This window comes from Euphorbia lathyris, chromosome 4 (genome assembly GCF_963576675.1).
Source record: "Euphorbia lathyris chromosome 4, ddEupLath1.1, whole genome shotgun sequence".
NCBI lineage: Eukaryota > Viridiplantae > Streptophyta > Magnoliopsida > Malpighiales > Euphorbiaceae > Euphorbia > Euphorbia lathyris.
Window position 1 is genome coordinate 742,442 of NC_088913.1, and position 9,373 is coordinate 751,814.

Here is a 9,373-nt window from a genome sequence, read left to right on the forward strand (position 1 = left end):
TAAATGAAATTTAACATCGTGATAACTGAACTTCAATTTTTAACGATATGATCATTGAACGTTACACTTTTTAACATCATTGACCATCCAACTTTAACTAACTCTTCGAAATGACCGTTAACAACCTTAAAATGAAAATATTCAAGAATTAAAGTTGTCCAGAACGACATTTATCATGAAACCACATTTTTTATTTTCCAAAATCACATTTTTTAGAGCTCTCTCTCTAAAAATTTACTTTCTCCTAATCAAACAACATTTAAATGACCTCAAAACGAATTTTTTTTAAGAATTAAAGTTCCTTAGAATATAATTAACTCTTCGGATTTTTTTATTTTGAAGCCGTCAACGTTCGTGTTGAGGCGTTGAGTGGCCACCGATGTTAAAAATTGTAAAATTCAGTGGTCATATCATTAAGATTGAAGTTCAGTGACCACAATGTTAAAATAGATAAAATTCAGTGACCATGGATGTAATTTACCCTATAGTTTTATGAACTTATTTAACACTCAGTGTATAATTTTTAAAAATATAATTGCGATTACTATTCTTAAAAAGGTGTAATGTATAAGATTTCAATATATTAAATCTTATTTAACTATGTTTTTTACTTCCATTACTTCTATCTAATTTTTTAGCCAGCAAGATGTGAAGCTTTCTACACTTTTTTAACCATATTTTTAAATTTTAAAAAGATGTATTATGATTGAAATAAAATAAACTCAGTTTTAGCTGTACAAATTAACTGTTAGATAACAATCTTTGAAATGATAAAAAGAGTTGTCAAAAACAAAATCATAATTTTTTTTTTTTTTTTTTTTTTTTTGAAAAATTGAAGAACTTAGCTTTGATATCAACAATTAGCCACTAAAAGTAACCTCAAGTCCTCAACCAAAATAAGAACATCAAATACCTACCAGGTAAAGTATATGTAGTATGCCCCACAAGTAAAGAATATTAGCAAATGGTAGCATTTCATGATCCAAAACAGCCAGTTATAAGTCAAAAGGCTAAAGTTAATACTTTCTCATTGCTAGAATTCTAAATTTTTGTTAAATTTAGTTAGGGATTTTCTGAAAGCCTTCCGCAGCTTCAATAGCCTCTTCTGTTGTTAATGGCTATTGAATAAACCTCCCGTTGCATTTCATGCACCTTGACATTAACTGATCCTTGCTACTTTTTAACTGGAAAACTTCAATTACCAAAAGATTGGCAGCAATTAGCTGCTCTCTTCAAAACTGAAACAACAGATGCACGCACTCCCTAGTTCTCCTTTTTGCCTTTCATGAAGATACTGCCGATGAGGGAGCCTTGATCATACATAATAAAACATGATGAGATTTGGACTTTTTCACAACAAAAAAAATGAACCAAATACGTTAAGCATTGTTAAATATTCAAAAAAAAAAAAAAAGTTCACTTACATAATTAAAATTTGCTGGTATATAGATTTAAGCATATGATGAATTAAAAAATGACCAAACCCACTTGAAACCATGAACAAAGAGAAGCTTGAGAAAGAGATCAGACCGATTAGCATCATACAATTTAGAGAATAAAGTAAAATGGAGAGTAAGGAAGTGTTAGAGATTGTATTCAAACAGTAACCAAATTAATATCAGCAAGAAAGTTAAAAAATTGAAGTGACACCAAAATGTTCAAATGCAAAAGACTTGGATAAATGTAAAATAATAATACAAAGAGCTACAAATTAATCAACCAACAAAGACTACATTTACATAAGTTGCATTACATTACTGATTTATAGGAACATGGCCAAAACTGCTATGTTATTACATGAATTATAAATACAACCAACGAAAGTAAGCAACAGCATATTCAATTCAATAACCAATAGATTCTAATAAGCAAGGGAAACTCTTGAAACAAAACTTATAAGCGAATAATAATAAATTGATACAACCAAAAAGGAGAATAAATTGATACAACCAAAACGGAGAACATATGAAATTGAAGCTTGGGTTCTGAACATGCTGATGGGAAAATGATGGAAACTCTTGCAATTTCCAACTAATTGTTGAAGAGATGGATGATGGTGATGAATATTCTTTGGAAAGCCATAAACAATACAAAGACCCTAAATCAGAACATCTAAGATGCTAATACTCAAATTAAAAGATTGGACCTTTTCCAAAGGAGATAACAAATACGGATGATATGAAGAGGAATGGGATATGAACTGTAAAACCAAGGATAAGAAAAGAAACCTCAAAGTTCTGGTAAGAGAGAGAAGTTAATAGAGTGAGTTTGTGGCATGCAGTTATAGATGCAACGGTTTAATGAAGCAATAAACCATGAAGGTCATATCTGTGTATTACAAAATGTACCAAAGGAGTCAAATATTGGTAGGAATCTGTGTACTGCAAAACACAAAGAAGTGAACAAATGTGAGCAGAGGGAGGGATCTAACTGGGATCTTCAGGAACAAAATCGATCCTTCAAAACAGAATAAGAAAGAGTGCCAAAGAGGGAGAATAGGAAGATGAAAAAAACTGCTAAAATGTTGATTGCTAGCTTGAACAATAACCTATTATCCTAAATAGGACAATTGTTAAAAACCATGAAAATCTGAAGAATAAGCTTCGCGAAATGATATAAGCAAGTAAGGTAGAAGAAATTATAAACACCTTACTGAACCTATATCCAAAATAAAACTATTAAAAGCATGGTAATACGGATTAGATTGGCTTTTGTACTAAAACACTGATTATTGATTTTATTTTTACTTGCAAAAACGTGGTAGGATACAAATCATAAGCATATGGCCTTGTAAAATCTTTCAAAATTTATAAGGAACATTATGCTGATGTCTGCATCGTCTATTATAACATTAATATTGAAATTAGCTAGAATTGCATAAATGATGCTAATTACCACTTATGTAGAAACCAGAATATTCAATTTTTACAGAATTGAATCAATGAAAATGAACTGTAATAACAAGAATTGATGGAAAATTAAAATTTAAAAAATCAGATGTAAAAGAAAGTGTATCAATCAAGAATCATTAACCTAGTGGAGAAAAGCAAAAAGAGTAAACAAATTTAAGAAAGAATAAAAACGCACCAGATCAGGGAGATAGCAGATTGCAATTCCATGAAATTATATCAGCAAGAAAAAGGTTGTCATCAATGAACACTGCAATATCACAAAAAAAAGTTAGAGAGATAAGGAAACAACTCGAAAAGGAAAACATATTCAAGAGTGAGAGCAAGACCATTGTAATTGTAGTTTTTTATTGAAGCTAAAAATTACACAACAAATTTGAGAAACTAATCTGACCTTAGACAACCGTACAGACGGCCGTATTTCTATCAGCCAAAAATGACTCTGCAAAAGGAAACTTCGAACAGAGGAATAAGAGGAGATACAAATGAGAAGAGAGGGAAGGAGAATATAAAGGCGGACTTCAAATGGGGAGAGGGAAGGGGATACTGATAAGATGAAACCGCTTAAGAGGTGGGAGTTGCGATTCCAAGCAGTTAAGTGAAATTGGAACGGTTAGAGAACCAGCGGTTTTGAAAGCCTGTTAGGTCATGGAGAGAGAGGCACCTATGAGTGTGGGTTCTCAGCAGTCGGAAATAAAAATAATTCCAAAAAATAAACATAATTACTGGAAAAAAATGAGAGGATTCCATGTCAGCAAAATGTAAACAGATTTATATAGATAGATAGATAGATTTAATTTATGGCAAAAAGTATAATTAAATTCTAAACTTTACCTGTTATAACGATTAAGCCCTTAATCAATTATTTTTTCACATTAAACCCTTGATCATTGATTTTGTTATAGATCTGGCCCTTATTTAATTTTTTCATCAAATTTGGGAAATAAGAAGATCGACATGGCAATTCTAATATTAAAAATCGCAAAATGGGAGAGGAAAATATCGAACTTGAAATAACTTACTGGAAATTGATTTTTGTAATTTCCTTTTACTTTTTACTCTCTATCTATCCTAGTCAATAAATTCTTATTTTTATTTGTCCACGTCAATAGGCCGAATCGCCGTAACAATGTGTGCCGCCCAAACTCAACGAAAAAGTTCAATAAGGGCAACATCCATAACAGATTCAATGATCAATGGCTCAATGTGAAAAAATAATTGATCAGGGGCTTAATCCTTAAAATAGATAACGTCCATGGGCTTAATTATCCCAATAAAAAAATATTCAAATAGAAATATTATTTTCATAAATTTATCAATAACCAAAATAAAATTAAGCATTCAAGTTAGAATAATATGATTTTTCGATTTCCCAGCCAAATAAAATAGGGATAAGGTACTAAAATAAGTCTATGGTTTTTGAGTAAGTATCAATTTAGGCTCCACGTACAAAATAGCATTAATATGAACTTAACGTTTAAAAAAGTATATCAATTTAGGCCTCGATAACGGAACATGACACGTCATTTATATTACTCTGTTAAGTTCTATCAGTTGTACGTGAAGGAGAAATCAGAACTTAACCGAGTAATATGAATAATGTGTCACGTTCCATTATCGAGACTTAAATCAGTACCATTTTTTAAACATTAAACTTATATCGGTGTTATTTTGTACGTGAAACCTAAATTGATACTTTTTCAAAAATCATAGACCTATTTTGATAACTTATCACAATAAAATATAGGAAAAATTACAAAACTGGGTCAAATGGGAGGTCCATTTACATATTTAACCCATTTACTAATTCTACTACATATCTAGATTGATTTTGTGCGACTTTCCAAAAATACCTCTAACCTTCCCACTTCCACCTCTCGTGAATCGCCGCTCCCCCTATCTCCTTGGTTATGCGAAAAGTTGCTCCTGCATTAATTATTTCAAGACTTTTGATCTTCCTTTCTTCCTTTAAATTGCACGAAATCTGCACCATTTAGTCAAAATCACAATGAATTTCTCTTTTTCATCTCTTCATCTCTTGATTTTGAAACTTCCCAACCCTAAAAAACGAGTAAATGGTTTTTCATCTTCCTGTTCGTTGCTTGGTTTCTTTCTTCTTGTTACCATCAAAGAAATGGTTTTTCTACGTTATTTCCTTCGTTCTTCCCATGTTATCATATTGTTATTGTCGCTTTTGGGGGTGAAAGGGGCGAAAAATGTAAGTATCTGTTTTATTTTCTGCGTTTTTTCATGAATTCACTTTGCAATCGATGGTTTCGCTAAGCTTTGCGAAGAGAACGAGCCTGGAAAGTGCTGATCTACTTCGTGAATTGATGATTTCGCGAAGATCTGCGAAGAGAGAGTCTGAAACGTATGGATCTACCTCGTGAATCGATTAGTTCAGGAAGTCTGCGAATAGATCCTCACGTTTCAGACCTCGCAGACTTCGCGAAAGCATCGATATGCGATGTAGATAGTCACATTTCAGATTTCGCAGACTTTGCGAAAAAATCGATATGCGAAGTAAAATCACCTCTTCCCCTGCACATTTACATTCGCATGCTTCGCTAATTTTCATTTTGCGAAGCAAAAAACGTCTTTTTCCCTGCTAACACGATTAATTTTTTATGTAGATGATTGAATACGTAACATCTCTTTCTGGAAGGCGGCGTACTAGGCTGCAGGAGAGATGATTTTCCTTCCTGTATAGGGATGAACTTCCCCAAGATTGACACATTCACTCCTAAAATGATTCGTTAGGAGAGGTTGTGTCAATCTCGGGGTGCACCATGGGACACGTCCATCCCATGGTGCCAATCTTCAAAGTGGACCTAACTTAATCCGGGATGGATGTGTCCCATGGTGCACACCAAGATTACTCATCCGATTCAAAATTGGTACCGGATTAGTTAGGTTCACTTTGAAATGATTAGTTAGTAGAGTTCATTGTGGCAATCTTGTTGTAAATTTTGATAATGTTATGATTTGAATGTTGTTATTGTGGCAATCTTGTTGTAAATTTTGATAATGTTATGATTTTAATGTTCGAATTCGTTGTTGTTTGCCATTTTTTGTTATATACCACTTCGCGTATTAGCTTCAAAACATATCCAACATTCGCATATGCGAACTAAATTCATCAAGCAAAACAAACTTCAGCTTCGCAGGCTTCGCATATGCGAACTAAATTCATTAAGTAAATCAAAACATTAACTTCGCAGGCTTCGCATATGGGTGAATATGCGAAGTCAGACGGGATGGGGGCGAGCTCCGCGTAAATATTGAGGGTATTTTTGGAAAGTCACACAAAAGCAGTCTAGATATGTAGTAGAATTAGTAAATGGGTTAAATATGTAAATGGGCCTCCCATTTAATCCAGTTTTATAATTTTCCCTAAAATATATTATACTCTCATTTCCCAATATTTCCGATTATTATTTCCTAATGTATATTTCATCTTGTTCTAAATTTAATTTATTAGTTTACGATATATTTGTGTTTAAATCTTTCTTAAATTGCATCATATTTAAGGGATTCCTTGGTTCGGGTTAAACTTGTGTTTAATTCACATATTAAATTAAATTTCATTATAATTTTCCATTCCATTTTCATTCTCCTAAATTGATTCTCAAATTTTCTCATATTATATTTATTTACTAACAAGATAATATATATAAAGTCTTTTTTATCTATTTGATATAAACATATATGGTTTATCATACATTCTTACCAAAAAAAAAAAAATAGTTTATCATACATTTTTATTTTGTGTTTTTTTATATACTTCACCATGAAACAAAATAAGATTAGTAGTGAAGCTCTTAATGTAACGACCCGGTCCAGAGTGGGTGGCGCCGGGGTAAGAAGGCCTGAGCAAGGAGCGGCCCTAAGGGATGGCGATGGGGGCAGGAATGAACTGAATCCCACATCGGAAATGGAGAGGGAGTGATTGGGGCTTATTAGTAAGATGTGAATCTAATACATGCAGACGCGTTTTAAAGCCGTGAGGCCCAATGTGTTGGAATTGGGCCAGAGCGGACAATATCTACATGGTATTGGACTAGGGTGTTACAATTGATATCAGAGCCGACTCTCCACGCACGATGTGTGGTTCGGGGACGAACCAGGCGGAAGCTGGTGGGCATGTAACGACCCGGTCCGGAGTGGGTGGCGTCGGGGTAAGAAGGCCTGAGCAATGAGCGGCCCTAAGGGATGGCGATGGGGGCAGGAATGAACTGAATCCCACATCGGAAATGGAGAGGGAGTGATTGGGGCTTATTAGTAAGATGTGAATCCAATACATGCAGACGCGTTTTAAAGCCGTGAGACCCAATGTGTTGGAATTGGGCCAGAGCGGACAATATCTACATGGTATTGGACTAGAGTGTTACACTTAACCTGTTGGTTCTGTTGGTTGAGAGCTTACCTATGATCCTAGAGATCATGGGTTTGAATTACATGATGTGAGGTGGGTTCAGAGCTTTTCTTATTTTTAATATAATTTTCCTTTGTTTAATATAAGTGCATTGCGCACAACTTAAAAAAAATTATAATTGTTAAAAAATATATTATGATTTTTGGTTTAAAAAATGTGAAAATATATTATTTAATTTTTTAATATGAAAATATATTAATTTCTTTACATTATATGACTTTTTTTTTGACAAAATTCTGTCAGTAATTCCGTCAAATGAACTGATGGAATATAGTTCTATACTGACGGAATATATTTTCGTCAAAATATAACGTCAGAAATAATGGCGGGAAAGTTCTCGCCATAATATCTTGATGGAATTTTCATTCCTTGAAAATATGTTAAATATATTGACGGAATGCATTTTGACGAATTTCCATCAAAATTTACATATTCCGTCTGAAAATACAAAGTTCAACAAAGTTCTTTGAACTAACTTCTCGTCATTCGTCCATACTCTACCCCATAAACTTGTGAGTGGCTCCACACCATATACCTTTCTTGGTTATTCGTCTTCTTTCTTTTAAGTTCCTCTCAAATACATGACTTGCATAGCCGGCTCAACATTCTTGGAAAACAATCAAATCGCTCACTTAAAGTGCTTATCTGTGTCTTGATCTACGTACTCAAAATATCCACATCCCACGTCATTTTAGATTCGTTGAATCTGAGTTTCCCATGTCTAAAAGTTGATATTCACCATTAATTTTTAAGGAGTGAAATTTGATGAAGTGTCACGTTGACCAAATTATTACTAGGGTTGATCGGTTATTTTTATTTGTTGTATATTTTAATGGGAAATCATCGTATAGTTATGGAGTTTTATGCCGAAAAAATGAATGTTATACATCAAGTATGTAATTTATCCGTAAAATTGATATTATTTGAAAACATTAGGAGTAAAAAAGTATTCTTTCCTACGTTAAGAATAAATTTGTACAACAACATCAATAAAGCTTTAGTCCCGAAATGATTCGGGATCGGCTAACATGAACCATCATATAAAATCGTAAGAATAAATTTGTACTTTCTCAAAAATAATAGGAACAAATTTAAACCTTATCCTGCTTATTAGCAACATTTGTTTATTTCAAATTATATGTATTAATGATAATCCTAAAACCAAATTAAAAAAAAAAGACATAGGAATAATAATTTTTTTAAAAATTTAATGGAGTATAAGTGTTAAAGAATTATTTTTAAATAATATCACTTTGGTTCCTCCCTGAGCCAAATCAAAATCTAGTTTGGTTTCATCCGATTCCAAAAAAAAAAATTCCATTTTGTCTATGCTAATCTATATCTATACTATATATAATTACGGAAGCAGAGAGAAATGAGAAGAAGTGTTTTAAAGGTCTTTTTGATGAGTTGTCAACGTAGTAAAAAATCAGACTAAAAATATTTAATTTATTAAAAATAAATATTTAATTTATTAAAAATAACAAATTTATATTTATAATATATTAAATAATTACTAGCCTATTAATTAAAATAATAAAAGAAAGCAAGAGTTACGGGAAGATGAAAAAACACAAAGCAAAGGAAATCCAAAAGTCACAAATAAACTTCTATATAAAGCATGATAGATAGTATTCCATCATTATATTCATTGGTCACGATAGATAGTATTATATTTCTGAAGGTAAATATTCGATTTTTTTCATATGTTGTAGTTATTTTGTTCTCAATTATGTTGTTATTTTATTTTTATTAAACAATAGTTGTTATAGTTTCATCTTTCATATTCATTTCTATTGTTACCCAGGTTCTATACTTCTCGCTATCTTATCCATGTTTTCTTTTTATTTGTCTTTTTTTTTCCAAACTGATAGCTTCAATTGAAGAAATCCTACAGAAATAGAAGATGCATGAACAACTAAAACCGGAAAACACAAAAGTGTCAAAAATTACAAGAAATTCTTATGTTTCTCAAGGTAATTATTCAATTTTTTTCATATGTTGTAGTTACTTTTGATAATGTAGAATC

The 9,373-nt window shown here is 32.1% G+C and overlaps 1 long non-coding RNA gene across 1 annotated transcript; it reads right to left on the reverse strand.

Moving 5' to 3' along the window:
* Positions 1–887: 887 nt before the first annotated feature.
* On the reverse strand, positions 888–3,597 carry LOC136225733 (uncharacterized). The gene is made up of 3 exons (XR_010687268.1): positions 3,304–3,597; positions 3,088–3,159; positions 888–1,310 (listed from the first exon to the last, which is right to left on the reverse strand). It is a non-coding gene; the product is annotated as an uncharacterized lncRNA (long non-coding RNA).
* Between the last annotated feature and the right edge of the window lie 5,776 nt (positions 3,598–9,373).